Source organism: Neovison vison, chromosome 6, assembly GCF_020171115.1.
Source record: "Neovison vison isolate M4711 chromosome 6, ASM_NN_V1, whole genome shotgun sequence".
In the NCBI taxonomy this organism is placed as follows: Eukaryota; Metazoa; Chordata; class Mammalia; order Carnivora; family Mustelidae; genus Neogale; species Neogale vison.
In genome coordinates this window covers 147,685,386-147,711,935 of record NC_058096.1, presented here as the reverse complement: position 1 = coordinate 147,711,935, position 26,550 = coordinate 147,685,386, and the positions used below count along the sequence as shown (strand labels likewise).

Genomic DNA, 26,550 nt, shown 5'->3' with positions numbered 1-26,550 from the left:
CCTAAAGGAAGTTGTGCTACAGGTGTGACCTCTTGGGAAGGGCACATCTTTGTTCTTACTCGTGGGAACAAGTTGAGTTTACCATAATGCTCGGTCCCACAACCCAGCTAGTTCAGCTGAGCTATTTCCTGGGTTACGTTCAGTGATATTTGCTTTCCCTGAACCACAGAGGGGTTATGCAATCCATGCTCTGAGTTTTGTGTGAATGATGGAGTGTTTCCTCCCTTGTACTCATCTAGATTTCTGGTGATTGATCGATTGATTGGTCAAGCGATCGATCGACCACTCTTCAGTGAGGTATAACACACATATGCTAAAATAGGTAAGATTCTATGGATTTTTTAAACAGGTGTACACCCCTGCCATCGCTAATGAGGAGATAGAAAACGCTTCCAGCATCTCGGAATGTCTTTTCATGCCCCACTCCACCCCCTCTGGCCCCTATCTGAACCTAACACTCACCCCAAGGATTACCATGATTCTGATTTCCATCACCACTGATTCTTTTTTTTTTTTTTTTTGCCCATTTTTGAACTCGCTCAACATGGAATTGCACGATACGTCCTCTTTCATATTTGATGCTTCTTGTGCAATGGGTTGTCTGTGAGAGTCACACACGTTCCTGTGCATGTGTGTATAGCGTTATTGTTACTGCAGAGTAACAGTGGTTACTGTTACAAATAAACAATTTGTTTATTCATTCTCTGGTTGGTAGACCTTTGGGTCATTCCCTGTTTGGGGCCATCCTTTGGTGAGCATATACATTTCTCCTGGATATCTACCTAGGACATAGTCAGAGGGTAAGTGTGTGTTTCACTGTATGAGAAATTGCCAGACAGCTTTCCAAATTGGCTGTGTAAACTGACAATGCTGCCACCAGCCCAAGAGCATTCTAGCTCCTCCTTACCCCCTCCAGTACTTCCAATGTTGGTCTTTTGCAGTGTGGTCATTCTGATGGGGCTGTCAGTTTCTCACCAAATGGCTTTAATGTACATTTTCACCAGACATCAGTGAGTCACAGAAATTGTTGAAGTTTCATCAAGATTCCTTTCAATTCTTATCTCAGGCTACACTGTGTGCAACTGTTATTTACCGTTTTTCAGAAATCCTATTTCCCCTTCATGAGGGACATGATGCTTAATTGTGCAATCATTCCAGCTTTGTCACATGTGAACATTTCTTAGCCACACCCCTAATGCGATAACCCCAGGGATGGCCCCAGTCAGTGCTGCACAGGGGACACCTAGCATTGGTGCCATAGACATCTGGCAATGAATCTGTCCCTACAGACATAGGGCAGCCTGCCTGTTCAATGAGTCCCCAGGGAGCATTTATTGAGCATCTTCTTTGTCCCAGGCACTGTGTTGAGCATTGGGAAACAACAGGGACCTAGGCACTGTCTCTTCTTAGAAGGCTCACAATCTAGTGAGGGAGACAGAAAGTGAGCATACAAGTGTAATACAGTATGTTCATGCTTTGAGAAGTGTGTATGCTTGGGGAGCTCTGAGGCCCAGAGCAAAGGAGGTTGGAGAGAGCAAAAAAAGTTGAAGAAAGTCTTCCCTGTAAGAGTGACAACCTGAGTGTTACAAAAAACAGAGAGAGGGCGTCCCAGTCAAGGGAGCTGCAAAGCCAAGGCATGGAACTAACCTTCAGCATGGGTTTTTCCAGGATTTCCAGGGCAATGGGAGCATTAAGGTTCGTGTGGGAGGCCACTGGCAAGAGATACACCTAGAATGTCGGTAGGGCCATATCATGCAGGTATATTTAGGTGGGAATCTTTTCTGCAGAATTTCAGCCCAGAACATCTTCTCAGTGTACCTGCAAACCAAAGGAAGCAAGACTTCCTTTGGCTGTTGTCTCTGAGTTTTGACTTTTCCTCACTTTTTGATGTTAAATGGGGAGATGTCAAACTTCTTTCTAACTTCTTATCTGGACACAAACACATTTTCTTTTAAACAGCTTGCAACCAGTGTGTACTTATTCATACATGACAGTCTACAAATTATAATTTCTTTACTCAGTTTTTTATTATATGCCATCCAGACCCCAACCCCTGGCTCACAGAAGAACCCTCGGAATGGCAAAGCCTGTTGAGAGTGTTCTTGTGGAATGCAGTTTTATTCTTGGCCTAGCATCTCTCCTTTTGATTGGAGAAGTGAGGCAGGTATTTCCATTCCCAATAAAGTATCTACTCATCTAAATCAAGTCAGCCCTGATCATGTCTGAACTTTCTTCCTGAGCAAAGCTGAGGCAGCCATGGGCTATCTGAATTACCACCACTGTATTTAGCAAACACTCATGTAGCATGTATCTCTTTCCATTTTCCACGCAGTGTTCTAACTATATCCCACATAATGACTCACCTAGAGTTGGATAATATTAGTCCCATTTTACAGACAGGGAAGCTGGGACAGCAAGAGGTTAAGTAACTCGTTCAAATCACGAATGGGACTTGAACCCACACTTTCATTCTTGTAAACAGTATACTATGTTGCTGCTTCTACATACTTGTGAAGTATCCAGGAGAAACTCAGAGAAACAGAGTTCATTCTGCAAACATTTATTGAGCAACTGCCTGGTGGGTGAGTCAGCAACGCCTTTGCCCCAGGGGCTCTTAATCTATTTGAAGAGACAGGAAAAAAAAAATTGCAATGCAATGTTAACCCAAGGAGGAAAGTAACTGACTGTCTGAGGAACTCAGGGAAGAGCTGGAACGTTAAAGACAGGCTCACTTTGCCTTTTGTGAAAAGCAGTGAACAGAAGGGGCAACTGTCAGAGTTAGGACAAGGCAAAATGTGTCCAGGAGGTGTCAAGTGCACGTGTGAGGTGGTAAGGTGTGCTGTGGCCAGTGTGAATGTGGGAGACAGGGCTGATGGTCGGGACTGCATGAGGGGTGTTGTATGCAGGCTGAAGAGTAGGGCTTTATCTTGGACCCAGGAAGAAGACATCGAGAGTTGTCAAGTCGAGAAGTGATATACCATTCTCCTTGCTAGAATCCAAGAGAGGGTGAAAGTTAGCTATGCAGGATACTTGTAATATAAGACTATCTGGTGGGCAACAATAAAATATGGAGTCGCAACAAAGTGTGCGGAGAGGGGGACAGGGATGTACAAGGGGAGGGGACAGACAGGAGAGGGAAGAAGGAGAGAAGGAGGAAGGAATGGGGAATGATGTCTGCTGAAAAGAAGAAGAGAGGGAGAGTGGGATGGAGGGAGGGAGGAAAAGGGGAGCAAAGGATGGGAGGCAAGAAAAAATATGCCAGTAACCTAAAAAAAAAAAAAATCTCACCGTGAAAGGTTACTGGCAAAATCCCCATATGACAGGCATTTTGATGTATTTGCTCAGGTAGCTTTTGTTTTGATGGTTCACCAGCAGTTCTTTCATGGCTCTGTAATAGCTCATTGAGATTACCTGTATCTGAAGATAATTTGTCAGGCTTATGTAAGACTTCATTTAAGGGGCATTGCCTTGGCATGCAGACAGCTACCAGACCTTACACACCAGCAAAAACATGTTATCTGAAGAGCACAATAAAATGAAGTAAATGGATTGCTAGGTACCCTGGGACATCTTCAGAATCATGCCATCCTTTTAAAAAAGGAGGAGGATGGGGAGGCCATTGGAAATTGACCCAGAAGCCTGAACCTGGATGGCTTCAAGCCCATGGAAACTTCAAATCTGTGGGAATCCTCAGCCTGATCTCAAGCCAAAGGAACGATTCCCATCCTCTTTGCCGGTTACAAGCAGCAGCAGCCGTGGGGTGAACGATTTCTCTCCGTGATTCTGATGATGAGGCTGGATGGAGGAGGGAGAGAGTAAGAGTTCTCATCGATCCCGGGCCCGAGAACGTGGGTAAGGTAGTATGTCAGGTGTTAGCTGTCCTGGCAGCCTCCTGGTGTCATAGGAGTCCCGTTTCACTAGGGGTTTCAGTTTCCACAAGCTTTGCTCATCTTCCTGCTGCAAGACTGGCTGCTGGTAGCAGGCGGGAGGCATGGTGTGGAATCCCAGATCGAGAGAACAGTCTGGAGTGGGGAGCCGTCTGTCTGGGGAGTGTGCTCTGTGGCCAAGCCCGTGCAGTCATGACGGCAGCCCAGCGTCAGTCAACGCGCTCATCTGAGATGCGTCTCAGGAACGTATAATTGGGATCGCTCAGCCACGGAAGCGCAGGACAGCGGAGTTGGGTCCCGAGCAGGTCATTTGCTTAGAGAGCCTTCGTTCTACCTGACGTGGATGTAGACTGGGAGCAGCTCATGCGGAAGGCGTGGAGATGTCAGCAGGTTCTGGAAGCGGGCAGGACGGCAGGGTGAGTGCTTGACCGCCCCATGATGCTCTCTGTGTGAACGCTAAGAGAGATTTTGTTACAATTCGTGGATGGGTCAAGATCTGTCCATATTCAGGGTATGGGCTTCCAATGGCCAACTTTTCCTAAAACCCTAACGTATCATTGCTAAGAATGAGATTACACAAATGTGCTTTCCCAAAATTTCTCATGTTTCTTGAAGTTAAAAGACAAAGTAAAGAAAATATAACTCCTGTATTTCAGGCTTTTTTGGTGGGAAATGGAAAAGAAGGAGGATCCTAAAGGCATATAGATTACAATCCCGTATTATGTGAACTTGAAAAAAAAAAAAAAGTATTATTCTGGAAGTATAATTGGTGTACCATGTAATATTAGTTTCAGGTGTACAACATACTGATTTGACCATATAAACTTGAAAAGTTTTAAGGAGACTTTTAAGAAGAAAATAAACTATCATCTTATTCTCAAGTAAAATATTAAATGGATATAGGGATAGGAAGTTGAAATCAGTTCCCAGTGCAAACTTTGAGGGGCACTGTGTTCCCCCAAGTGCCATGCTTGAGGGGACAACCACAGTGTGTTCCCTAGAGGTTAAGGCTCTGGAGATGTTCTTTTTTTTTTTTTTTTTTTTTTTTGGAGATGTTCTCTTTTGAACAAGAAATATGGGAAGAACTGTGAGTGTCCAACTGGAGAAGAAAAGCCTGCAGAAATGACTGCAGCTTATTTTCAGAGTAAGATTACTTGTTCCATATTTCCCCAGGAAGAAGGGTTATATCCTTTGGGAAGAGGGGATTTCAGACCCCACTGACAATCTGATTTAAAAAAAAAAAAAAAAAAGATACCAAGAACAAAAACAAACTTGGACTTACTCCCCAGAAAATGCATTTAAATAAAGCAAAAATGGTGCTCACCATCAGGGATTTCATGGGACCTTCTGGAACCTTCTGTTTCATTTAAGGAACTCCTGCTTGGGATGATAAGACTAACAGTGGATGGGAATTTGAGGATTTGGCTTGATCTAAGGAAGAATTCTCGAGTAGTTTGGCAAGTGCTCCCATGGAACTGGGTTTTGCAAAAGGGGATTCTCTCCCCCAAACTAGAGCCCGAATGAATGGCCATGTGAGCTTTAGTCTCACCGAAACATGGATCTGGATGCAGGGGTTCCTGCTTCTAACAGTGCATCCTCAGACTTATTTTTCAACCCTACTAAATATACCTTCAAATCCACTGGGAATTGAAGGCAAAAATTCATCACGGGGTGGTTGGGATAATTCAATGACAAAGGTATATAAAATGCCTATCCTGCTGCTAGAGGAAGATGATGAACAAAAATTAACTTTTTTAAGTAATTCTCAAAAATCATGTGTTGAAAGGAAGAACAAGAAAAACTTGATTCCTGCCTCTGCATAAGTTCTTCGTAATTATGTTCCTTTTTGACTGCTAAGAATATTATAGACAGCATTCTAGCTTTATGTGGGAAGTTACAATAAATGCATAATTCCAAATATGCACCAGATTTATATTTTAAAAAAATGTTTAAAAAGTGAATTGAAAGGTGATATTATGGTACCTTGAAGTTTTATTTTTTGAAGAGCCTTGTAACCAAAGTGTGAATGAGCATAGTAGAAATGAAATGTTCTTGAAATAATTCAACACATTTTCAATGAGGAGAAACTTATCCTGAATTTCTATTTAATAGAAGAGGAAATGAGGTTGCATTTTAAGGTAATACTTAATAATGGGGAAGAAAAGTAACTATATATCAAGTGAAAAGTGTTAATGCTAAATAATCATAGAGTATATAATAGAAGTTAAGTGGCTGTCTTTAAGATTCTAGAAAGGAACATAATTTTCAAAGGCTTTTGGTAATGGCCTTTTTTAAAATGTCCAATTGGGGCCTGAATTGGAGGATATGAACATTTAGTCCCGTGGGTGGCAGGATATTCTTAGCAGCTGACAGCTCCAGGGAACAGCTCCAGAGTGTTGGCCACAGTGTGAACTGCCTGGCAGCCCCCAGCCAGCAGATTTGTGGGGTCCACCTACAGGCCTCGCTGGATGTGAAGGGGAGATTCCCTCACCTTCAAGGAACATGAACCAGGTTGGGGAGCTCAGCGTTCCTCCTAAAAGCACGGTTGTGCAGGCAACGATTTCCTGAGCTGTTGAGAGGAGAGAGAAGGGTTTTGAAGTCGATGACAGCCTGCAAGGAGGAGGTGAGAACCGTGCTGGGCCATGAAGATGCGTAGGCGCTTGTCTTCCCATCTCAGTATGGCGGCACCATTCTTGTAGGTGTTCTGTCCAAAAACCTAAAAATCACACTTGCTTCCTCTTTCCCTCATCCCAAAATCCAAACTCTCAGCAACTCCTACATCTTCTACCTCCAGAATTTGTCTTCAGTCGGCACACTCCCCCCCACCTCCGTGGCCAGCGTCCTGCCACGGAAACACCTCATGGGGTCTATTTGCTGGTCCCTCCTTCTACTTTTGGTTCATCATCAAGTCTGTTTTCCATAAAGCAGCCAGAGTGAGAAAGTCACTACCATGACTTAAAGTCTTTAAAATATTCCCCTTGGGCTAAAAATGAAGTCTTCATTCCTCACCCTGGCCTCCTAAGCCCTGAGGGATGTGGCCAGCCTTATTGCTCTCGCCCCCATTCCTCAGCGTGGTCCAGTCGTACTGCCTTCCTATGATGCTTCCATCCAGTGAGATGTACAGTAGATTAAAAAATAATGTGAAAGTTATTGAGACTTATCTAAGGAGATCAGTTCTCAAAATTAGTAGGAAAGCTCAGTTTTATAATGATTCTGCCACACAAATGTGGACATACAAGTAGAAGATGTCAGCAGGATGATTTGATTTCAAGGCTTCCTCAAAATTTATTTCCCTACCATCTCCATTCAATTCTTTTCAAGATAATAAGTTTTATTAAATTCCCACCGAGAAGTACAGCCAGTATTTACTTTGTACCAAGTACTGTGCTGGGTACAGGAGCTACAACAATGTTTTAAAGCCAGGCAGACCCTATCTTCATAGTGCTTTCAACCTACTGAGGGACGCAATTACAACAGAAGATCATCACAAATGAGATGGTTTACGAGATGCCCAGAGAACACAAGGGTGGAGCACCCAACTCTAACTCGGGAGGTCAAGGGAAGATTCCCAGGGGAAGTGCCATTTTAGTTGAGACCTGAAATAGTGGGTCACAGGGCAGGGGCAAGCATTTAAGTATTCTTGGCAGGGGAAACAGCACAGGCAAAAGGTATTAAAGGAGAGCATGGCATTTTAGTGAAATCCAGCAAAGTTCAGAATTGCTGCAACACAATGGGAAAGTAGGGAGAGGGGAGAGGAGAGGACCGAGATATGAAAAGCAAGCAGCTGTCCTTGTATATAGAGCCTTATAAAACATCATAAGGTCTTTGGAACTACCAGTAACAGATGAAAGGTTTTAAGCAGTGGGATGGCAAGATCTGATATGTGTGTTGGAGAGCTCATTCCAGAGAGAGCATTACAGGGGCAAGTCCAGGGGTTGATGGACTATTTGAAAGGCTGTTCTATAATCCAGAAGAGATGTCGATATTAACCAACATAGAGGTAGAAATAATTGAGAGAAATCCGAAAAAGAAATGTAGCAAGCATAATCCATAAGACTCTAGGAGATGGACTGGATAATTCAGGGGTGAGGAAAGAGCAAAAACAGTCATTCTTGTTTCCACCCTGGGAAATCTTTTCCAGGGTACCATTTACTAAGATGGAGACTCACATGGAAAAAGAGCCTCCTAAAGATGGGGAGAAGTCACACCTGATAGTGAGATACTTTTTTTTAAATCTGAGAGCAGGTTTTCTTCATGGTATGGGCTCTGGAAATACCAAAAATAGGTGGTTGGTAGAGTCCACAACAAATAGACAGGAGAGACCAGCAGGTACCTAAGACAATCATTAACTCCTCTTTAATTTTGTTTAAGCCCTGGACAAGACGCCAAGCAAGTTCGTTTGTCAATAAACAATATTAAAGAGGATATTGGCTCTACTCATTAATGTCAGGGTCCTTCCACCTCTGTGATTCTGTGGTACCTGGTGTTTACATTTTCCACAGTCAAGGTGTGTCCAGGATTTTGTCTGCTTCGGTCAAGGCAATTGCAGCCCCTTGGGGGGAATAAAAGTGTTTCCTCATCCCAACTGGCTTCACATCTCTCTTCAGCCATACACAGGTCCTCATTTACATTTTGGATGAGTAAACGTCTGGACTGTATGGTGTTTTATAAGCTTAATGGACATGTGAATGTGGGAGAAACAGACACAGAGAAAGATGACAGTAGATATCTGCTTCAGACACCACCCAATTAATTTAATTTCTGTGACATCATCCCACTTTAGCTGAAGTCTTCTGAAATGAGTAGCTCTTGTTTTATGTGTTGTTCAAACTCTTATTAAACAATGTGCTTCCATGAGACAGAGAGTTCCTTTAGAAAAAATTTTCTCAACCTTGGCGCTATGGACATTTTGAGCTGGATAATGCTTTGTGGGGGGACCTTTCCTATGTACTGTAGGATATTTAGTAGCATCTCTGGCTTCTACCCACAAATTGCCAGTAAGAGACCCACCTATACACACACACACACACACACACACACTCAATTGTGACAGTCAGATATGTCTCCAGATATCACCAAATGTCCACTGGTAGGGGGTGGGAGGACACAGTCACTCGCAGTTGAAAATCATTGCTTCAGAGCAGTGGTTCTCAAATATGGTGCTCAGACCAGGAACACTGGTGTCACCTGAAAAGTTGTTAGAAATGGAACTTGTGAAGAACCCAACCCACACCTACTAAGAAAGAAACTCTAGGTGTAGGGCTCAGTGATCTGTGTTTAAGAAGCCTGCCAGATGATTCATATATACACTGAAGTTTGGGAAGCACACCTCCAGAACACATGAATGGTAACTAAAGTTTCACAAGAAATAATTATATATATTTAAAAAGAGAGGAGGGGAGAGAGAGAGATTTGGGGGAGCACCTATCTAACTCTTGGTTACAGCTCAGGTCATGATTTCGGGGTTATGAGATCAAGTCCACCATTGTGCTCCACACTCAGCTTGGAGTCTGCTTGGGATTCTCTTCCTCTCCCTCGCCTTCTCCCCTCTCCCCTCTCAAGTATATTTCCATGCTTTCCCTCTCTCTCATAAATTAGATAAATAAAGTCTTCAAAAAAATTTTTTTGAATACAAGAAGGTCTTTTCTCTTCCTTTTTCCTTTCTCTTTCAACAAGGGAAATGAAAGTACATCATTTTGTATCTGAAAGGCAAAGATTCTTGATAAATAAATTTCTGTCATGGAAACTCTTATAGATATACAACAATTTTTTTTAAAAGATTTCATTTATTTATTTGACAGAGAGAGATCACAAGTAGGAAGAGAGGCAGGCAGAGAGAGAGATATACAACAATTTTTAAATCCAATGAAAAGTTTGATATGCCAAACAGAATTCATTCCCCTTAGTTCACAAAGATCAAACAGTCATAGAGTGATTCTATATTCAATTGACAAAGAGAGATTATAAATAAGCACATGGAGGGGACTCCTGGGTGGCTCAGTTGGTTAAGTGTCTGCCATCAGCTCAGGTCCTGATCTGGGGGTCCTGGGATAGAGCCCCTGCCTCATGCTCCCTGCCCAGCAAGGAGTTTTCTTCTCCATCTCCCCCACACACACACTGCTCATGCTCCTTCTTTTTAAATAATTTTAAAATAATCTTTAAAAATAAATGAATAAATAAATAAATAGGGGCACCTGAGTGGTTCAGTCGTTGGGCATTTGTCTTTGGCTCAGGTCATGATCCCAGGGTCCTGGGATAGAGCCCCGCATCGGGCTCTCCGCTCAGAGGGAAGACTGCTTCTCCATCTCCCATTCCCCCTGCTTGTGTTCCCTCTCTCACTGTGTCTCTCTCTGTCAAATAAATAAATAAAATCTTAAAATAAATAAATAAGCACATGGAAAAACTTTCTGCAGGCAGAATAGTAATGTTGATATAGAGCTTCCACTCAGGTTAGTAGGCCCGCTTGTCTGCCCCAGCAGACAAGAATTTGGAAAGATAGGACAGATTTCTGTGTACAGGAGAACTTCCCTTTGTTTTCTTCCTTAGCTTCCCATTTTTACTTGTTTGTTCATTCACCCCTTTTCCACCAAAAACAGCACTAAATAAAGGAGTGGGGTTTTCTGGTTTATTTAAGCTGTGGCTTTATGATGCATCCTACAAATTATAAAAGTTGAGATGGAAAGTTCCACTGTTCCAATGTATCTTCTTATTCTGTGAATTGCTAACCAGTTCCGTGATCTCAGCATCTCCCATGAAAATGCTGTTGGGTCTCTGATTGTTAGATTGGATTCTGAATATCACTTTGTGAGAAAAGAAAATGATGTTCCCTTTTAATATTCTTTTCTTAGGAGCACAGGCATGCCAAAATAAGGAAGATAATTTTAGTAAGACTTCATTCATTAACTTGCTCATTTTGTTCAAAAACTATTAACTGATTATCAACCATATACCAGTGAATAAGACAAATATATATTTTCTGACCTCATGGAGCTTACATTTTTTTGTAGGCAGGGGGAAGCAGAAGACAAATAACCTAATGTTTCAAATTGTGGATCATATCCTGTCTATGGGATCAATTTAGTGGTTCACATATTGTTTTTGTGGCTGTTTCTTTAATGAACAAACTAGAATAGAATGGAGAAATTCGGTTCCATTCTACAATACTTCTTAAGCACATTATTTTACCGAACTGTTCTTTCAGCTGTGTGTGTGTGTGTGTATGTGTGTGTGTGTGCGTGCGCGCTCATGCATACACACACATATGAGGACATGAATCAATATAAAACATGTATATTACGTGTTTTAACTTGAAAAATACTGAAATGTTTAAAACACAGAAATAAATGAAGTGATTTTGAATTGTAATACATGCTATGAAAGGCTAAGAGGCTAAGATAGAAAATTATGTGTTGTGATGAGCACTGGGTGTTATATGCAATTAATGAAACATGGAGAACTACATCAAAAACTAATGATGTACTATATGTTCACTAACTGAATATAATAATATAAAAATGAAATACAATTTAAATTTCACACTTTAAAAAAAAGATAAAAGAAAAAAAAAGGAAATAACAAAAAACAGCAAGCGCAGGGAGACAGAACCAACACCAGTTGTATGGTCAGAGATGGCGTCTCTGAAGAGAGGAAGCCAGCCAGAGAGAGTAGATGAGCCTTTCAGACAAAGGGAATAACGAGTGTAAAGATTCTGTTTAGGGCCTGAATACCTGGAGTGTAGCAGTGCAACAACCTAAATGGAAAAAAAACCAAAATGGACAATTAGTTTCGTTCCTCCTTAGGAAGGAAAATTCTAGAATTTTTGGTTGTTTGTGGAACAAAAACGAAAGAGAGGCATGAACCTATTCCAGAAACACAGATAGATTTCACTTCTAAGACATGAAAAATCCTCAAAATTTTCATAGGAGAAAAACACATATTCAAATGAAATCTGCAAACGTTTATTAAATTTTTTTACCATCACAAAAAATTACACAATGGTGAATTCGAAGATGACCAAGAGTAAGGTTAGAAACACACATATATACAAAGACCAAAGATTATAATTTATTTATTAATAAAAGTCAGTCATTCTCCTTTTTAAAAAGGCCTACTCCACGTGCACCAAATTTATTTTTCTCTATTTGGCTTTATAACAAAGATTTCATTCATTCCAGAATGGTTGCTGCCCAGTTAGATAACAGAATGCTTTCTGCCTATTTAGATTATCTGCCCTGATCTGTATTTCGGAAGATAGGGATGCTCCGTATCCAGTGGTTATTTTATATTCTAGGACCTTAAACAAAGCTTTGCAAAGAGAATTATGAGCTCCGTAACACTCTAATCCTTCCTGCTAAGACTCCCAAATTCTTTCATAGAGCCCTAATTTCTAAAGCCAACATTTTGATAGTGCTTATGCCCATGTTTGTATCAAATTTACTGTTGTTGTTACTCAGTTTTATCATTATTATTGAAATGTGCTTTATCTCCTTACTATCTCACTTCGTTTAGCTGCCTAAGCTCCTTCTACCAACCCAAGCATCCATTCCCCTACTTTCCTGAAAACGCAGAGCTTGCAACCTCTTCAAAACTTAACTTCCCACTTCCTTGGCCAGTGGGGAGAACTCACAGAGGCTACCACAGTAGCAACAAAGGCTATTTCAGTGATTGTTGATATATACCTACTGTTCTGACTTGACTACAGTGGACTGTGGGATCTCGGACCATTGGCAAGTGGTCTGGAAACTGGAGACAACATTCTGTACTGTCGTTCAAGGCAGCTGGGATCTAGTAAGAGCTGTGAGTATGGACACAGGAAAGCCTCTGGGAAATTCTTAAAGGATCCTTTAACCAAAGGTTTTGGAACATGGTAATTTGTAGTTGTATCAAGAGGCCACTAAATGTTCATATTCCTTGAAGCAGTAATTTGAGAATCTTCTGGAATGGTTTTGAAAATCTTCCCTAAAGAAATAAATCCAGAATTCAGAAATAGATTTTGGCACAGAAATGTTATGTGTGGCATTATTTATATTTGAAAATCAACCAAATATCATTCGACAGGAGAATGTTAAATACATATTGTTATATTTATGTAATAGGCTATTTAAAGTCACTAAAAGGGCTATTCATAGAGAGATTATAGTATAGCAAAATAGCTAAGTTATAAGTTCGGTGGAAAAGAATAAAAATTGGAATTTATGATATGATTTCAACTATATCTAAAAATAAATAAGAACATAGGAGATTTCCACTCTTTATTATGAGAAAAAAGAGAATGATGTGTAATTATTATTTTCTTTAAAAATGTGACCTTTTGGGGTCCCTGGGTGGCTCAGTTGTTAAGCATTTGCCTTCGGCTCAGGTCATGATCCCAGGGCCCTGGGATCAAGCCCCACATCAGGCTCCTGCAGAGCAGGAAGCCTGTTTTTCCCTCTCCCACTCCCCCTGCTTGTGTTCCCTTGCCCGCTGTGTCTATGTCAACTAAAAAAATAAAACCAAAAATAAAAATGTGACTTTTTTTAGAACAAGATGTGATAGGAAATTAATGGGCTCGTAATAAATATTGATGACTAAATTTTGTCAATTAATTTTAGTAAAGAGAAAACTATTTACATGCAGATTCAAGTTGCCTTTGGAAGTGTCTTTAGCCTCCAGAGCCCTGCATGGTTATAAGCTACAACATTATATTTTATTATCTACAAGGTTAGAGTAATGGACCTCTTCAAGGATATTGAGCTATAGACTGGCAAAAGAGAGTTTAAGCCTCACACTTTATTTCTTCACCCTGTTGTCAAACTGTTTGCTATGTCTTGGGGTGGGGGGAGAGATAGGCTACTATCCCGATGACCTTGAAAATTTGGTGGTAGAGCAGTCCCCATCCCCACAGGTCAAATTAGTTGACTGGACACAGGCACATACTAAGAAAACATAGGCTCTTCTGTTTTGGAGAATTTTTCCTTTGTTCCCCAGCCCTAATAATAATTTCTGCTCACAGGGAGTCTCTGTTTATGACAACCTAATCATCTTGGCCTATGTACTGTGTCTCAGTGTGAGCCTCTTGTGGAAGGCAGCTTTACAGAGCCTACACTGGTGACAGATTCATGCCTCCTCCCTGTGGGTGGTCAGAGGTAGGGAAACCTGAGCTTTCTGTCCCAGGCCTGTCATGTGCCAGAAAATTAGATTCAGGGAGCTGTTATCTGTTATAGCTATGAGCTTCCCCCAAACCAGAATTACAGGTAACTAATATTTCTTTTGCATGCCAAAGCAAACCCCAAACCTTTAATCCCCAAATGACTGGGCTATTAATATTAAAATGGTTTCTTTTATATAGTTTGTGTAACCATTTGTTAGTCTCAGGGGTCAGTGCAATAAAAACATCGCGGAAAGTCTTTAACTTTGAAGACCATCTAAATGAAAAAGGGAGGAAGTATGTTATCTGCCGGAAGACTCCGAAGGAGTTAGTCCATCAGGGAGATAGACTCAGATTTCTTGGGCGCCAACTCAGTCTTAGAAAAAAGCTCTAAAAGATTGAGCTGAAGGAGCCAAAGCTGGATTAAAGCAAGGCAAACCTGAATCTGAATCCCATAGAATTGGGTGTCCTTAGGCTACTTCCCAAACTTTTCTGACCCTTTCTTTCCTCGCTTAAAAAATGGAGCTGACAACAAATACTTTTCACAGTGATTTAGGGGAAATAATATAATGGATGTGAAACACCTGGTTTTTGGGATGTGCATATCACATACCTCTTTATCTCATGATTAAAGCATATCAAAATGCTTCCAACCCGTTGTTATCAGTTGGTGCTTACAAGGAAACTGTACTTCTTTTTATTTGTTAATTAGAATGCAACATGCAAATGGTCTTAAGACCATTCGGGATGATTAAATGGGATCAGTTACCACCTATAGACTTAACTTGGGATCAGTTACCACCTATAGACAGATACTTACATCAATACCAGTACCACCATTGCCCTTCACCTCACCCCACACAAGCAACTTCTATCGGCAGCAGAAACCCCAACACCAGTGTATTGATGTTACATGCACATTTCCACCCAATACAGCGCACACTCCATCTACTAATTCCTACCCCCGCATCCTTTGCAATCCATACAAATGATTTCCCAGGTAATCAGTCATAGGAGTAAATTCCTGTATGTAACTACACATGGAAGAGACTTGTTTTGAAAAAAAATATATATATATATAAATTATTTATATATATAAATATATACAAATAAATATAAATGATTAAAGTATTTATATATAAATTATTATATATTATACATAAATTTTTGTTTTCATGCATTACACATAAATATATGTATATATATGTATATATTTATATACATGGGAGGATGAGATTGTGTGAGCAAGTTCAATATAACATGTTGGAAGATGGATTATGATGTTGAGAAAAAGAAACGAAAGAGGGTAGATTTAGAAGACATACTTCTGAATATAAAGCAAATTATAGCCTTTGTTATGTAAAATGTATGCCAGTTACACTGTGAGCAATGCGTCTCAAATTTTAGCATGTACTTGACTTCCAGAAGGCCCTTTGGATTTCCGGTCCCTCACTCCCAGAGCTTCTGATTCAGTAGGTCTCAGTGGGGCACATAATTTGCATTTCTAACAAGTTTCCAGATGATGCTGAGGCTGCTGGTCCAGGAAACCAGTCTGAGAACCAATGATTGACATAATTCAAAAATGAATTTAGGAAATTTTCATCTTTTTCAGTGGTCCAGAATAATTTCTCCCCCAAGTTATTATTTAAATTTCAGTTAGTTAGTGTACAGTATAATATTAGTTTCGGATATACGTTAGCGTGATTCAACACTTCCATACAGCACTTGATGCTCACCCCAGCAGGTGCCCTCCTTAATTTCCATCACCTATTTCACCAGTCCCCTCACTCACATCTCCTCTGGTAATCGTCAGTTTGTTCTCTACAGTCAAGAGTCTATTCTTGGTTTGTCTCTCCTTTTTCCCCCATGTTCATTTGTTTTGTTTCTTAAATTTCATATATGAGTGGAGTAATATGGTATTTGTCTTTCTCTGACTTATTTCACTTAACATTATACTCTCTAGCTCCATCCATGTTGTTGTAAATGGCAAGATTTCATTCTTGCTGATGGCTGAGTAATATTCCACTGTACATCTATACCTCTTCTTTATCCATTCATCAGTGGATGAACATTTGGGCTCTTTCCATAATTTGGCTAATGTTGGTAATGTTGCTATAAACATTAGGGTGCAGGCATCCCTCTGAATTCATATTCTTGTATCCTTTGGGTAAACGGTCCAGAACAGTTTAAATAGCATTGGAATCCTCTGTTCTTTAAAAGTTAGCTGAAACCCAGCTGTGAAATTGCTTCATCCTGGCACTCCCTCTCCCCCAACACACCCTTTTAAATGACAGAATTTTAATCACTGGTTCAATCTCTTTTTATTAAATTTTTCTAGTTCTTCTTGGGTTAGTTAATTCCTATTTCGTTAAGAAATAATCCATTTTCTCTAGAATTTCACATCTATTGCAATAGGATTTAATGTAGTACTTCTTAATAAGTATTTTCATGTTTGTGTGTATTTCTTCTTTTCAGTTCTAATTCTTCTTCTGTTCTCTCCTTAATCATATTCACGCAATGGTTTTATATTTTATAAAAGAAACAGCTTTTGAATTTATTTGTTCTTTCTACCATTCTTGTTTCTCACTTCATTCCCGTATTTATCTTTACTAATTACGTCTTCATACCTTACTTAGGTTTGTCCTTTTGTTCTTCATGGAATTTCTTAGTATCCACACTGTGTTCATTTATTATAAGTCTCCCAGTAACAAAGCTGTCATAACTATAAGCTATACATTTTCCTCTGAATATAGCTTCAACTATGTTCCTGTAAGTTTGGGTAGGAAATAAATATTCTCCTTTCCATAGTTCTAGGTAGTTTATCATTAAAATTTTGCCTTTCTTATTAATAATAGAGTTATTTTGAAATAAGTTTTTTAAAATTTTTTGAGTAGTTAAGATTGACTAACTATTGCTTTCTTATTTAATCTCAACTTTACTAGCTTATGATCTATAATTATGGTCTATTAAAATATCTACTTTGTGAACTAAGTTAAAATTTTCTTTTCAGTCTTGTAATTTATTTATTTTATTAATGTTCAATTGTGATGCAGGTCTGTGCAGAAATCTGTTAGATTGTGTGGCTTATGTGTTTCAAATCTTCATGTCCTTTCTTGTATTTGGGCTCCTTGATCAATTCCGAAAATCCGAAATAATTTCCCAAAGCCAATGTTACCTTTATCCTGAGACCTGAGGAACAAAATACAAACCAAAACCTATGACCTAATTATACATATACATATACACATAGTTGCAAACTTCTAAATAAAATAACCCAGAAGGATCCCAAAAGAATATCTTATGACCAAGAAGGACTTGTTCCTGGAGCATAAACATAGCAAAAAAATCAGAAAAGCTATCAGAATAGTTTGTCTCATCAATAAAAAATGATTATGACAATATGTGTAAAAGCACTTGTAAATTTCAGCCATTTTTAATATTAAAAAAACCTTACTTTCTATTTCTCTTTCACTTAAATATGATAACTTTAATTACTTTCTGTTTCTGTTTTACTTAATATGATAAAGACTATCTGCCAAAAACTAATAAACAACAAAATTCTAAATGGTGAAACCCTAAGACTCTTTAAATTTAGGCATAGGAGTGTCTCAGTGATCTATTGTCACAATAATGCCTCAGAACAAACAACTATCAGACTCCAGGGGCATATGATAATAACATATGAGTAACTCACAGTCAGTGGGGATCAGGGGATCGGGACTGGGATTTTGTACATGTCTGTGGTCAGCTACAGATCATCTAGGCAGCTATGGGATCGTGTCTGGGCTTACCCATGTGTCTGGGGCTGGCTGCCTGTAGACTGATTTAAGATGGCCTCTGCTAGAACAATTGGGAAAATTCTACTCTATATAACATGCTCTCACCTTCCAGCAGGCTAGCCCAGGCATACCTTCGCGGTAGTGACAGAGGAGTAGAAACAAGAGGAAGCCCAATGTCAGAGCACTTTCTAAGCCTCGGCTGGCATCATATTTGCTAATATCCCATTGCCCAAAGCACCCATGGGGCTCATCCTAGACTCAGGGTGTGAGGGCAATGGTAAGTTTCATGGCAAAGGACATGGATACAGGAATATCGGAGACTGTCTTTGCAATCCCCTGCAGATAGGAATCCCTGGTTCCACCAGTATTATTTATCATAGCTTCAGAGAGTCCAGTAAATTTATATTGAATAAGTATTTAGCATAATTCATGTAACCAGAAAATTAATCTTACCTTTTTTTGTTGTTTATGATGTGATGGCATATCTACAAAAGCCAAAGACTCTAGTAAAACATTGCTACAGTTGGTAATGATGTTTGGGAAAGTGTCTAGATTGAAAAATAAATGTAGAAAAATCAATAGGTCTTCTTTTTAGTCATTGCTTTGGCAAATATTTATTGAACACTGGCTGAATGAACGCTAAGCACTCCTCTAGGGCCTGGAGATAATAGCAGTAAACAAAAGAGACATTGCAGTTGGAGGAAATGGAAAATGAACCACAACTGACTAAATATAAGTCAGATGGTGACAAGTGCTGTGGAGAAAAATAGAAAGCCAAATAGCTTATAGCAAATGCTTAGTGGGTAGGTGGGCAGCAGACAATGGTACGCTGTTGTCTATGGGGTGATCAGGGAAAACCTCACAATTAAAAAATATGAACATCTGAGCAGAGGCTCAAAGTCTATAAGGAAGCCTGCCATGCTTTGAGACAGTGTAGTACGTGGTGTGCTTTATTTATAAGAGTTATCAATTATAGATGGAGATGGAGCTATTACCATAACAGTACAAATTATAAAATACTTAGGAACAAACTTGAACAAGAAATGATCATTTGAAGAACATAAAACATCATCTGTGAAAACCATAGGAACTATTTTGTTTTTTTTAAGAATTTATTTATTTAAAGAGAGGGAGTGAGCGAGAGAGAGAAGGAGCGGGGGAGGGGGAGGGGGAGAGGGGGAAGGAGACTCCCTGCTGAGCATCACCCCCCCACACCCCAGCGATGCGGGACTCAATCCCAATGCTGGGATCATGACCTGAACCAAAGGCAGACACTTGACTCACTGAGCTACCAAGCCACCCAGAAACTATTTTAAAAACAAAACAAAAACAAAAAAAGAGGAAGCCAACTTGCCTACCAGATACTTGAACATATTGAAGCAACCGTATCAACACAACATGATATTGGCAAAGGAGTAAACAAACTGATCATTGCTGATTGAAGAATCCATCTGGAACTAAAACTATACCCCTACTTGCTAACATCTTCAAAAGTAAATTCTAGATAGATAATGGCACACATTTTTTAAATGAGAAATTAATATATGTTAGTTGTCTATTGCTGCCATAACAAATCATCACTAACCCAGTAGCTTCAGGAAAACAAATGTATTATCTAACAATTCTGTAGGAAACAAGTCCGACATAGGTCTCACAGGGCTCAGGTGTCAGCTGGGCTGCATTCCTTTCTGAGGCGCTGAGGGAAAATTCATTTCTTTGCTATTCCTAAGGGTTGTCCACATTCCTTGGCTTGTGGCCCCTTCCTCTATCTTCAGAGCCAGCAATGTTGCATCTCTCTAACCATACTTCTGTAGTCACATCTCCCTCTGGCCACACCTGGGAAATGTTCTCCCCTTAAGGACTTGTGTGACTAGATTCCTCCCCTGGATAATCTAGGATTATCTCAATCTATCTCAAGTCTTCCCCCTCATCACACCTGTAGTCCCTTCTGCCTTGGAAGGTAGCATCTTCCGAAATCCCAGGGATGAGGACATAGACATCTCTGGGGACCTTCTCTGTGCCTACTGCAAACATTTTAAAGGAGATTTAAGAGAATACTTTTATAACCCAGATGTCAGGGAAATGTTTATAATCAACAGGGAACTAACTCATAAAGGCTAAAGGAAAAGATGAGCCTGCTCATGTAATTTGTTTTAATTGTATGACCAAACATACCATAAACAAACTCTAAAGACACATGCTAGATGTCTTCCAACATGTGGCAGACAACATGTTCACGTCTGCATTTTTACAGGCGTTATAAGAGTTATTAGGGGGGGAAATTTTTGGAAAATGGGGAAAAGATATGAATAGTCAGTTCATATGAAAGCAAATCCAAATGGCAAAAAAACCACATGAAAATATGTTCAACCTCAGTAGTTTTCAGAAAAATGCAAGTTTATGGTAACAATGAGTATATTTGTTCCATAAAGCTGCCAGAATGAATTGCTACAAACTTGGTCGCTTGAAACAATAGAAATTTATTCTCACAGTTCTGAGGGTGAGAAGTGCAACATCAAGGTCAGAGCCATGCTCCTCTTGAAGGCTGTAAGGGAGAATATACCTTTTCTCATCAGCCAGTGTCTGATGGCTCTATCACCCCAGTCTCCATCTTCTTCTCCACCTGGCTCTCCTCTCCCTGTGTCTCTCTCCTGTGTGTCTCTTATAAAAATATTTGTTGAATTTAGGGCCCACCAGATAATCCACAATGATTTCCTCTAGATATCCTTAGTTATATCTGCAAAGACCCTTTTTCCATTGAGGTCATATCTCTAGATTCTGGGAATGAGGACATAGACATATCTTTTGGGGAGATGGGGGCTACCATTCATCCACTATAATAAGATACTAACCTTCCTATCAAATTGGTAAAAACTTTAAAAGATCACTAATATAGCCACCACTTTGGTCAATGGAGAGTTGGAGGTAGGGAGAGGTGGACCTCATATACTGCTGTGGTCTCGTGAATTTTTGAAAAAACAATCCCTATGACCCTGCAATTGCACTCCTGGGTATTTACCCCAAAGATACAGATGTCGTGAAAAGAAGGGCCATCTGTACCCCAATGTTTATAGCAGCATTGGCCACAGTCGCCAAACTATGGAAAGAACCAAGATGCCCTCCAACGGACGAATGGATAAGGAAAATGTGGTCCATATACACTATGGAGTATTATGCTTCCATCAGAAAGGAAGAATACCCAACTTTTGTAGCAACATGGATGGGACTGGAAGAGATTATGTTGAGTGAAATAAGTCAAGCAGAGGGAGTCAATTATCATATGGTTTCACTTATTTGTGGAGCATAACAATAGCATGGAGGACATGGTGAGTTAGAGAGGAGAAGGGGATTGGGGAAAATTGGAAGGGGAGGTGAATCATGAGAGACTATGGACTCTGAAAAACAATCTGAGAGGTTTGAAGTAGTGGGGGGATGGGAGGCTGGGGTACCTGGTGGTGGGTATTATAGAGGGCACGAATTGCATGGAGCACTGGGTGTGGTGAAAAAATAATGAATACTGTTATGCTGAAAATAAATAAATTTAATTAAAAAAACCAATCTAGCAAAATCTTAATTCAAACACACACACACACACACACACATGCGCGCACGCGCACATCATATATTATATGACTCAGCTTCTGGGAAGCTAGCCCATAAAAATAAAAGCATCAGTATGCAAGATTTTGTACACAAGAATGTTATTGCATCATTGTTTTGGTGAAGGAAAGACGAATATGGAAACAAAATGAATGCCCAGCGATCAGGGAGTGACTGAAAAACATTGTGGTACACCTATACCATGGATATGTATGTATAAGAGATTTGAGAACTATCTGGAAGAATAAGCATCAGATTTCATTACAGGCAGAGTGATTGGTAGATCATGCTAGAAGTCATGTTTGAGGTTTTCAGTGGAAAAGATTTCTTTCTTTTGAGTCACAATGCCTGGGATCCTGTTTAAACTTCTTGAGCCCCTAATTCTTGGTGTAACTGAGCAAAGTGACATGTCAGCAGCCACTCTGAATCTGTGACTGTCAGCCTCTGGCAAGAGGCCACCCCTGCTCACCTCTCAAGCTCCTTGATCCTGTGAGTAGATGTCAAATTCCAGAAGAAGCAAAGTGTTTGGGTTCTGCTCGCCCTGAGGTGTAGTGAGGATATTGTTTTGTGATTTGACTGGACAGACACAGAGATGTAATCAGTGGCTTTTGACAGAGTCACTGCTGAGTAGGTGAGAAAGTTCCTGTGCCGTTTAGTCCAGGAACTAAGAGGCAGTATTGGGCCGGTCCAGTCAAAGATGCCTTGGCCCTGCTTCCTGTAATTCCCCCAGAATATTTTGAGCAATGGGAATGCACTGAAAAAGGTACACAGCTTTTCCCTCCAGAAAAAAAACCCACACACATTCAAAGGTATAAACCCTGGTATGTTTGCTTAAAAAAAAAAAAAAAAAAAAAAGCACACTTGCCCAGAAAACACAAGGCTTCCTGGAATCTCTATTAAAAATTCAGATGTACTGATGATAAATTTCTAAATACCTTAATTTCAGCCAATACTATTAACAAGCAGAAAAAAGAGGAATGGGGTGTGTGTGTGTGTGTGTGTGTGTGTGTGTGTGTTCATAGGTACTATTTTTTCAAAATAGTGGGGAAATGCAGTTACACCTGGTAATCTGCGAAAACCTGAGATCAGAGAGTTTATTGATCCTTTCAAATTGTTTGCACACTATGTGGTATAAAGCATCAGATCTGTGTTAACTCCAGATGGCTTAGAAATATTCAAAAATAAGTCATCACAGCAGATCTCTTGAAAAGCATCCAAAGATCAGGTAACTCTTCCCAGAGACCTATCCTGACCAAGCTCTTGAAAGCCCTTCTTATTTTTAGAGAACACTGGGTACAAGACACGATTCATAGTTTTCTTCTGTATTTTTATCTTATTCTACAATGACTATAAATTACTTTCCTAATCAGAAAAAAACCACATTAACTAAAAACTCATCTATGTGATTTGAGAATTACAGTTCATAAAGTATTTTTGGAGTGGATTTTTAAAGAAACAGCCAAATGAGATACAATCCATAATCAGAATTTCATAGCATGAGTGCCTGGAGACCTTTTTTCATGCTGGTGTTTATGGGAGATTAAACTCTCAATTAGTTACAAACGTGAGACAGTGTGCAGCACAGGGGAAAGGCCTGTGTAAGAGGGACATAAAGCCAAACGTGGTGATTCACTTCCCCTCTAAGCCTCTGTTTATTCATTTGTTGAGATGACAATAATTCTTACTTTTGCAGAGTAGTTACAAGGCTTAAGGTTCCAGAGTGTCGGAAAATTGCACCCAATAACTAATAATGTATGAAAATCCAGGAAAATATCTCTTTATCATGTTCTTCCTTGTTTTAAATAACCATGATGGATTAGTCCATTTGTCTTCAAAATAGTCTATTGGGCCATTGATTATTGCTCAATAAATAGATGCACTGTACTGCAGTGTGATCACGGGAACAAATAAATTTTTTAATGAGAAGAAGTGATATTAGAAATCAGGTCTGTGGTTCCCCTGGGGCCTGGGTCATGCCTATGAGGGAAGGCTCCTGGATGACTGGTAAGCATCAGGTTTTTTATCTGTGTGCTGTTTACACACTTCATACATTTATATCCCCTGCATGTCTCTAAGTGTGTTATGCTTTAATAAAAAATGGAACCAAAAAAAGAAAAAAGCAAAGGGATGTCCCAGAAAGTATCACCTATATATCTTGAATGGACCTCAGTCTTCTATTTTAATCTTTCTCACATTTCATACACACATCAGAGAAGAAATCAAAATGAGTGCTTCAGAATAGAGGTTTTCAACTAAGGTTGAGCATCAGGCTGGTTTTGGAGGGTTTTTTTGTTTTGTTTTGTTTTTTTAAGTAAACATCAAGGGGCACCTGGGTTGATTGAATGTCCAACTCTTGGTTTCAGCTCAGGTCATGATTTCAGGGTTGTGGGATCAAGTCGCATGTTGGCTCCATGCTCAGCAAACACTCTGCCTGAGATCTCTTTTTCTAACCCCTCCCTCAGCACACACACATGCTCCCTCACTCTCACTCTCTCTAAAAAATAAGTAAATAAATCTTTAAAAAAAAAAAAAGGTAAACCTCAAGATCTGCCCACCACTAGAGACGATGAGTCACTGGATCTGGGAGTGGGGCCTGGGAATCTGTACTTTTTAACTCCAAAATTAGGAATATTAGACTGCTTTCAAGTCTAAAGCAGAGGTTCCTAAACTTTGCTGCATTTTGAGATCACCCAAGGTGTTTAAAAAATATTGAGGCCTGGATTTCACCCCTAGAGCTCCTAATTTAATTATCTGGGAAGTGACTAGGACATCCAGATTTTTGTTTTTCTGAGCATCTGCATTTTTAAAAGCTCCTCTCAGATGATCCCAGTGTATAATATTTATGAACAACTCTCTAAAACAGAGGGAAGGAGCTTGGAAAGCTCTTACAGGTGTTTATGAACAGCAGTGAGAACATGGGTGAAATCTCAGCATCATCTAATTGGCAGACGCCAGATCTGCCACCACACTGTCCACCATCTGCCCTGGCCTGTGGCTTCCACATAAGGAAAACATTTATTGTATGCCACTATAATGAGTGTGTATTTGTTTATGGGGTCTTAATATCCTGTCTGAGTCGTCCTACTTCTAGCCTGTAAATTTCTAAATGGCAGGGCAGAGGGCAGGGTAACTGCTTGTACAGACAACGGAGTGTAGCCATTCAGTGGACAATTGCAAAAACGCAGAAGTTGCTTTCTGCAGGTCGCCAGAGAGGCAGACACCAGCATTTTATATCTCATCTTCCCCACTGTAGACTGTCCCAAGTAAGGTGCGTACTCCAGGATTCCATCACTCTGGTGATGAAAACTGCTTCTCTTTTGATTGGGAACTCAACGCTCCAGACGACTATGCTGCATGTTTATACAAATTCTTAACTCTTTTTTCCTCCTCTCTAACTCATGGGTCCTACCTTGGACTCAGTCCCTTCAAAAGACTGCTTCTTAGGGCACCTGGGTGGCTCAGTGGGTCAAGCATCTGACTCTTGGTTTCAGCTCTGGTCATAATATCAAGGTGGTGAGATCGAGCCCTACATTGGGCTCCACGCTCAGTGCAGAGTCTGCTTGAGATTCATTCATACACTCTCTAAATAAATAAATAAAATCTTAAAAAAAAAAGACTTCTTGTCTCACATATGCCTTAGAATTTCCTTTACTATGTTTAAGAGGTGGAGCTAAGTGAGATTAGAAAGAGTAGGGCTCTTGTCATTTATCAAGAAAGTGGAAGTTGCGCTTGAAACAAGCAAAAATTAAGAACCCATAGTTTGAGTCATTTTGTCTATTAGAGACTCTTCAGTGAGAGGTAGCAAAATCAGTTCTAATGTCTTACGTTGTTCTCATAAAGTTAAGCATAAAGCTTCTAAGCAGCCCTATTCAATGGCCATCCCAGAAGGAAACATGCCCCTCTGTCAGAAATGCCCTCCTCCATCCTTGATACCTTAATACACTCCTGTTCACCCCATGATAACTCATTTCTGAAATCTTCCCTAGCTGGCCAGGAGTTAAAGATGAGGATTTGTTCTCCCCTTGTATTCTCACAACACACTGTTCACATATTGATTATAGGATATGTCATAGTGTGTTATAAATATTTGTCTTCAGGCCAGGCTCCTCTTTTAGACCTGGGCTCTTCTTAAAAGAGAAGGGAAACTTACTCAAATTCCCAGTCTCAGAACTTAGTCCAAGGCCTTGGCACATGGTAGGACTCACACCACCTCATTACAGTAGACGATGTTTAGCAAATGAATTGCCCATCCTGACAGTGTGGCCATATTTATTAGCAGAAGCTTTGGACAGCAAAGCTTCTAACTGAAGCTGACGATATCCTAAAATAGGAAGCCACATCAGTGCTGCCTTTTGACTTGATAAATGTCAGCTCTCATTCCATCCAAATAACTCCAGACTCTCCAATGGGGCCCTAATGGAAGATCAAAGAGGCTTTTAAGGCCTGGTCCTTTTCTCCATTTCAAGTAGTGGGTTAATGCTACAGGTTAATTCTAAGCTCTTGACCTGAAGCTGGAATGGCAATGGAGGCATATCTGACATTTAATTCTAAGTGAAATAAAAAGACAATGGAGTTGCAGAGGTGAAGGTACGAAAGGGAAAACAAGTGCTAAGTTGGGGTAGGAGGAGTGTATAACATTAGGTAAGAAGGGATGGAGATCATCAGTCTGTGCTGTCCAGGACTACGGCCATCAGCCATGCATGGCTATTTAATTTAAGTGCAAGTTGATAAAAAAATTAAATATTCATTTCCTCAGTCACATTAGCCACATTTCAGGTGCTCAGGAGCCACACGTGGCTAATGGCTCCCTCTTTGGACAGTGCAGTTGAAGAGCACTGCCGTTATCAGAGTAAGTCCTATTAGACATCGTTGGATAAATTCCACCCTTTGCAGATGGGGAAGCCTGACAGCTGGAGAAGGCTGGTGACTAGCCACAGACACACAGTAGGCCTACGCCTGGGACCCAAACCTCAGGAACTCAAGGCTGGCCTTCCAACACTCCATGCTGTGAGATTACCCCACTTCCGCTCCTCTTTGTCTGTGTGAGTCAAAGAAAATGAGGAAGGCTGGCAAATTCCAGTTCAAGTCAACAGTACAGTAGCCATTTGGTGCCGTTATACTAAGCAAACTTACAGAAGGAAGATTTGTAAGTAAAAAG

The 26,550-nt window shown here is 40.2% G+C and overlaps 1 protein-coding gene across 7 annotated transcripts in view; it reads left to right on the top strand.

The window, feature by feature from the left end:
• Positions 1 to 26,550, top strand: part of THRB (thyroid hormone receptor beta) — a 379,016-nt gene that overhangs the window by 176,785 nt on the left and 175,681 nt on the right. The gene's annotated exons all lie outside the window — the stretch shown is intronic.